Genomic DNA, 7,760 nt, shown 5'->3' with positions numbered 1-7,760 from the left:
TTCGGGGGCAATTTGTTCCGTGGCAATAAGTCACTACCGCAGCCAGGGGGGATGCCCGTCCGTGCGAGTTGCCGCTGGCTCACTCTGACTTGGTTTCTCTCCCTCTCATTCTCTCTGTCTGCATCCAGTTGGCCACGTTTCCTCTCGTGACACTGCTCTGCTGGGACACTGACTCTCTGCAGCCATCTTTTTAGATCTAAACAAAAAAAAGTAAACGGGTCGCTTAACTTTCACCGAAGGACATGACACAGCGCGGTAGATAGCAAGTCATTGGGCTTCCTTCCTCCCTCATCCGCTTTGTCAACGAAAGAGAATGAGAAACGAATGCTCATTGCTTATCAAATTAAAGACCTTATGGGTTCCTCAGGATTTGGGGTTGTTTCTAAAAATCGTCCCTTTATTTCTAAGAGGAAGCATAGAATATGCCAATTAGAAAGGACATTGAAGATTATTCAGTCCAGATTATTCACTCCAGTTTTTCAGAGGCATCTCCTGATGTCCAGGTAAAGGGCCGATGGACCAGTCCTTACATAGCAATGTAGCATCCGGGTGTTTCTATCCTGCGCCTCACCTGTGCCTTCCCGAGCACTGACCTTGCAGGTAGCGAGTCATCACCACTAATGATAAGAGCTGACACGGGCTCGCCATGGGCCAAACATCTTTCTAAGTGGGTTAAATTCTTGAATTCACTCACTTGTCCTAGCACCTCTGTTAGGTATTAATATTCCACTTTTGCAAATGACAAAATGAGACACAGGGAAGTCAAGTGACTGGCCAGAGTTCGCAGGCTGAGTAGCTGGTGAGTCTGAGACTCGAGCCCCGGCAGACTGACCGCTAAGCTGTCTTCCTGGGTTTGTGTTCTTATCCATATACTTTCAGAAAACTCCGCTTTGCTCTTCTCCGCATTCATGTGCAGCGATTTGTCTGTCACACCCCCAGCTGCGAAACGGCCATCGGCAGTAAAGCTCTGTGACTCTGAGCTCAGTCTCTTTCCATCGCCGATCCTGCTGCATTATTTGAAATTGGAAACTGCCAAATTTTGCCTCAAACGTTTTTTCCCTAGTTAGAGCGGGGCATCGATACATTTCTTTACTGCCGGAAAAAAAGTAATAAATGGTGTAGTAATGCTATTAAAATAGCCCGTGAGAATGATTTTTAACTTTTGGAGACGACTTCTGTGTTTCGGTTCTCTCGATGGCTGTGTCCGGGGTGTGGAGAAACGCTTGCGAAGCTGGGTGAAAGCCCATGATAAGCCCCCTCTCGGGGCAGGATCCGGGCTGAGTTCTAGATGCGTTTCACGAGCACACCTCACCCTGCGCGGCCCCTCGCTGTGCACTTTAGGGCGCTGCACTAGTTACAATACGGTGCTCGTGGCCTTGCGAGGGGCCGAGCCGGCATGAGCGAGCTCGCTTTTACTTTAAATTCAGGTCCGGGGGGCTCTGAGGCCTGCAAACTCACCAGCCGTCTGTCTAGAGTGGCCATTCCATTTTCACCCTCAGCTCCATCCTTTCTCACGTAGTCATGGCTGGAGATTACGTTTCAATGCTAGCAGGAGAACTGCCTCACGCGTCTGCAGAGAAGAAGGGCGACTCCGGATTTGCCTGGCGAATAGGAGTTCGTGCAGAGAGAGGGGAGTCTGCTTCATTTCTAGACACCTCGGAAGGAGTAAGTCCTGCCCTTTGCGGGAGGGCTTCTGTCATTCTGTCATGCCGGCCCGCTGAGCTGGGCTTCCAAGAGCTCGAGATGCTGGCCTCTGGATTTGCTTTTGAAAGTGACAGGGTTCCTTTGTGCTCGAAGGGCTCACAGGCTGATCCCCACCCCTACAGTCACATGTAGGATACTTTCATAGGCGCATGTCCCAGCTGCGTGCAACATGCATGTAACCATGGAGCACGTGGCCCATGAACTCAGGCCGTTTATAAAGCAATGCGACAAGGTGAGAGCCAGCCAGAACCTGATTGTCTGCTCGGCGTGGAAATAGGACCGTGAGTCCCATCTGCACCGGCGTGTCAGCATACAGAGCCCTGTAATGGCCCCATGCAAGGCCCCGCAGAGGATGAAGGACACAGCAGACTGACGTGACACGCGAGGACTTGCGTTCACAGAAGGGGCATGTAGCATGGTGATGGGGATTGTCTGCTAACGTGAGGCCGGCCGACCTCACCTGGGAAACAGGAGGATTCACATGCCACTCAGCAGATACCTGAGGGGTCGCCGGAGACGAGCGGGGTTTGGGAGAAGATCCATCCGTGAGCCAGCAAGTCATTGTTTTAAACGCTGACGCTGTCCCTTTGACATAAAGGTCAGCTGTTGTCTCTCAAGTGTATCTTTTTAGAATTTCATGTTTATTTATAAAATTGAAATCTTCTGCTCTTTATTCCCTTGTTGGTCTTATATTTGAGGTTTTTATATTTTGACATCCTTAAATTTTAATAGTCTTGGGGCTGTATCTGTGATACCTGTAATGAAAAATATACTAACGTATCTTCCATTGAAGTATTACATTAGATCATAACGTGTTTGGAAGCAGAGATCAGACCTCACCCGTCACCACATCTCAATAAATACACGTTAACTTGAAATAACAACGAAAATAATAAAAACAGTAGCTTCTGGCAAATGTCCGTTCGAAACAAATGGGTGAAGTTCTTTTCACCAAAACCTGAGCAGGTGTGAACCTGCTTACAGGAGTGACGGCCTCTGGAATGAAGAGTGAGCGTCCAGGAGACACCTTCTGGAAGTGCTGTTCTCGAAACCATTCTGTTTTCTGCACTGACCCGAGGAACCTCGAGTGGAAGCTAAGCAGGGAGGTGAGAGGAAGGGGAGGAGCACCTGCTTCGGAGACGTGAGCGAGCGTGCGGCTGTCCTGGTCCCGTGAGCACCAGGGAGGGAGGACGAGGCGAACTATCTCCAAGCGGAGCCTGGGGCATGGAAACAGGTTCTGCTGAGAACTCTGAGGGTGGGCTGGAGCTGGGATCACGGGGACAGACGTTCCACACGCCCCGATGGCACCAAGGGAAGCAGTGGAAGGTGCTGCCTCGTGAAGTCAATTGCCCGGGACACAGATTCTAGTCCGGAAGGCGTAGTGCTCAGCCGTTGGCAAAGGAAGAGAAAACACCGGGCAAGATTCCAAGGAGACAGACAGAAGTTTAACTTCAAAAATAAACCACGTTTCTTCTTTGAAATATCTTTGGCAGAAACAAGATCAATCGATATACCATTAATGATGAGCGGTCTCGAGTTTTTAACCACTAAGAGTTTATCGTGCACGCCCTTCTCCTCGCTCTGCTGACTGGTTCGTGTGTCCAAACGACCTTGGTATATTTTCCTCCTCTGAGTTGAATGAATTGCTGTCTACCCGAGCAAACGGACAAGAGAGTTAGTGTGATGTCTTCAACGTTCTTACTGAGCGCCGAGGCCATGCCAGCCCCCGTGATAGTCCTAGTAGAAAGCGAACTCAAAATTAAACAGCCTTATCGATATTTGATCTGTATCACAATATTTTAAGTACATGGTTTTATAAGTTATTCAGTGCTTATACCTGCTATAAAACACTTTGGAAATAACTAAAAGAAAAAAGAGAAAGAAATGAAAATTATCTGGAATTCCATCAACCCAGAGATATCACTGTTCATATTTCGACTGTCTTTTTGTAGCCACATGTGTCTCTTTTCATCTTTATCATAAACAAACAAATAGAGAGATTTCAGGTGATAATATCGGAAGGCAGAGGTGGGTGACCCCGGTCGGCACAGTGGTGTAGGTTTGTTTGTACAATGGGGACAGGAAGAAACCCTCGACCCACAGAAACTGTGGAGGACACGTGAACTCACTTCCCTTTCATACTCAAACCTCTAAAAAAGCTGCTTACACACCTTTTTCTCTCTACACACACACACGCACGCACACACACACACACACACACGTATGTACACATGAGTGAAAAGGTTACTGGAACAAATGAATTCAGTGACAAGTGAGTGTCCATTTCAGTAAGACTCCTAGCCACTTGGGGCCTCGCCTACACAAAATATTTTGTGTCTCCTTCCAGAACTATTAAATATATTCAAGTATATATATACACACCACACACACGTTTTTCCTATAGACGCTGTATTATACATTGCTGTTTTCATTTAAGAATATATCTAAGAGGTTATTTCATATGTGTAGGTAGAGCTTCCCCATTCTTTGGCATGACTGCATAGTATTCCACTGTAGGGACATACCCCATATACTTCACTAGTTAAGTATTGGGGACTATATTATTTATTCCAAGTCTTCGGTTATTACAACAATGCTGCCACATATATCACTGTGTATGCGTGTACGTGTATATATATGATTTCAAACATGTGCAATAAATTCCCAAAAGTAAATTGCTAGATCAAAGAATAAGTGCTTTTAAAATTGATAGTTATTCAATTACCAGTTTCTATCATTATTGCAATAAAACAATGGCTTTTTCTCTATAAGAGTACTGGCAGAATGAACTTTCAAACTTTTTGAACTTTGCTAATCTGATAAGCAAAAAATGACATTTTGTTAATTTGCCTTTCTCTTATCGTAAATAAGATCAAATATTTTAAAAAACGTTTAAGAGGTATTTGCGTGTATGTGTGTTTGTGTCTATGTATTTGTATATCTTTTTCTTCGTTTATTTTTTCTATTGGGTGGTGTGTCAATTTTTTAAAGTTTATTGTAGGATGTCTTTATAGGTTTAAGAAAGTTAGTGCTTTGAACTTACAGTATGTCTTTTTATCTTTAACTTTGTTTAGGGTGGTTTTTGTCATCAGAAATATTTTTACATAGTCTACTTGAGCTATCCTTTTCTATGGTTTCTGCTTTTGTTCCAAATTTAAAAAAGGCCTTTCCCGTTATTTTTAATGGAGATTGATATCATCAGATTTGAATCTTGAAAAGATCACTCTGGCTATAGTTCAGAAAACAGATGGCAGGGGCGACAGTGGAGTTGAAGATAACAATTAGAGGCCATTGCCGAAGCCCGTGCGAGGGATGCTAATAGCGGTGCTTACGATGACGCAGCGGAGTCGAAAACGTGGCACAGCTCAGACCTCCTTAGGAGGCAAGATGCAGAGTCTGGAGATGGGGGAGAAGACAGGCTTCAGTTTGAACAAGGGGATAAGGGGTGTCACTCACCGAGCTAAGGAACCATGGCAAAGGACAAGATCTTCCTTCCTTCCTTCCTTCCTTCCTTCCTTCCTTCCTTCCTTCCTTCCTTCCTTCCTTCCTTCCGAGAGGCAGGAGAGGACATCATGAGTGTGGCCTCACACACTCTGGCTTTAGTCTTGTGGAGACTTCCCGAGGGAGCCCACCTCAGACCCGTCCCCGTGAGAAGGGCTCTGGCTGGAGCGAGGACGGTGGAGTCGTGATAGTCAGTGGTGGCTGAAGTCACGGGCACAGATGAGACTGCCCCTGAAGACAATGCAGAGTAAAAGTGAGTTAGGCGCCGGGAAGAACTTCCGAGAGTCCTAGCCTTTTGTGGTCAGCTGCAGGAGGCTGATCCTGCTGGAGGCCACGGCTCACTAACCAGGGAGGAGGGGCTGGGCCCCAGGCAGGAATCTGAGAGCTCATGGCTGGGCTTCCTGTCCACCAGGAAGCTCTGGGCACCCCGCATTCTGTTTGGTACGTTTTCCTTTCTGCCTTTTTTTTACCATTTCCACATTATGAGAGGACGAAGCACAGACCCCCTCACTCTTCTCCGACATCGACGTCGAGTGCTTTCCTGCCACCTGGACTTCTCAGTGATTCAAAACCTTATTCCAGAGAAATATGCTCTGTTCTTTCCAGACAGGTTGGTAGAATAAATGAGAGACACGGGATTTATGTGCCAAACTGGGGTGTGAATAACATGGGGGAGACATTTTTCCGGCATTTCTGCCTAAACGCCCGTTATCTCTGTTGCTGTTGTTAGTGTGGTGTCATGGAAACGGGCTGCTTGTTAAAAATATCTAGACCGTGGTTCAAACCCCAGCGCTGCCTCTTGCTACAGCTGTGACTCGAAGCGAGTCACTTAATCTTTTAAACCTCATTTTTTTCATCTACGAGATGAGGATAATTATCCTTATTTCCCAGGGCGGTTGTGAGAACTGAAAGCAGAGATGTGTAAGAGGACGTAGCAGAGGGCATGCCACCCATGGGTGCCGAATCAGGTGCGCTCGCTCCCTTTCCTCCCGCCGTCTACGCCCCGACCTTAAGCAAGCGCGCTCGGCCTCAGGAACACGAGCTCTTCGCTTTCCTTCTCCCTCAAAGGCCCCGAAGTCCTGTAGGTTCCTCTCGGCCACCGACCTCTCAGGTGACACTGTGCGTTTGTATTCTAATGGACTTTGCCTCTGGCTCCGGGTGACTGTGGTTGGTGAGTAAATAACTGTGCAGAGAGCCACGGGGCCCAGGACCCACGGCCTTGAGCTTCTTCATTCCCAGCAAGAGGACAACCAGCGGAAGGGGTGGTGGGAACCGGGGAGCAGCGGGGCCTGCAGGGCAAGCGCGGGGGCTGCGCCCAGGGTCCCGCTGCTCCCGCGAGTCTACCCCCCTGCCGATTGGCCTTTGACGTCGCCCGAGCCACCGCAGAGAGGAAAGCTTGTGACATTGTCCCATCAAAGTCCGATTCACGTGCGTCTCATTAAAACATTTAGGCACGACCACGGCTGAGTCATGGCTTCGCCGTGTTTTGAGAGAGCGGAGCATCCGTGTGTGTGGGGAAAGGGTCTGCACCGGGCCTGCGGACTTATACTCCGTCTCGAGCTGGGGCACGTGCTTGCTGACCGATGAGTTGTGCCAGATATTTGCCTTTTGGGGGCCTAAGAGTTCCCACCTTCCGAATAACCAAGGGATGTGCCCTTTGATCTCTAGGGTGACTTCTGGGGCTGAGGAGATCTGGAACTAATGGCCTGGGGGACTTTTTGATGTCGCTGTGGTCTTGGCGTTATGATCCCAACATGGAGCCAGCTCCCCGTATTAGCAATTTTTACATTTTTATTATTTGCATCTCATTGTGCAGAAAAGCATGTATCATTGGTTAATTAATGCTGCCGGCATGGCACTCTGCTAAGCGATTGTTTAGCCTAGAGTGGAATAAAATACAGTATCATTATGTAACAGAAAATTAAAAATCTGATAATTTGATTGGGAGTCTCAGGTGAGTTTTTTGTATAAAAACGTTAACCTCAAGTAGCTATAAGCAGGTGAATGTTTTATTCATCCCACTGATACGAAATAAATGCTTATGATATAAATTATGTATAATTAATACTCCTGGGATAAAAAAAAGTGTGTGCTAATAGGTTGTCAGTTAATTAAGAAAGGAATAGGAGGTAAACAAAGGTGATTATAATTTATCCGGGGACCATAAACAGAAATCGTGCCTTAAATAATCTCTGCCAAAAAAATACATTATACAGCAAATCCTTCATTCGCATGCAGAGCGGCCGCTCATGGTTCACGGCAGCTGTTCACTGGCGATGTCAAATGGGGAAGCAGCTTGCGACAGCGACCAGGCCTGGGCCCTCCCAGCCACTGGGGCTCGGCTGAGATGGTCTGTTACGAGCAGCCCCGGTCTCTTTAGGAACATTCTCTGACATATAGCCTTTTGGGAAGCCAGAGACTGCACCGAAAGAAAGTAAAAGTCATCCAATTAATGAAAACTTGAAAGAGGATATGTATGCAAAATGGCAGCCTGATGCTTTAGGCTGATTTAATCACCTTCTTTGAACCTGGGTAGCAGACACGTGGCCGAATGA

Source organism: Pteropus vampyrus, unplaced genomic scaffold (genome assembly GCF_000151845.1).
Source record: "Pteropus vampyrus isolate Shadow unplaced genomic scaffold, Pvam_2.0 Scaffold105, whole genome shotgun sequence".
Taxonomy (NCBI): Eukaryota; Metazoa; Chordata; class Mammalia; order Chiroptera; family Pteropodidae; genus Pteropus; species Pteropus vampyrus.
Note: the sequence above shows the minus strand (reverse complement) of the source record.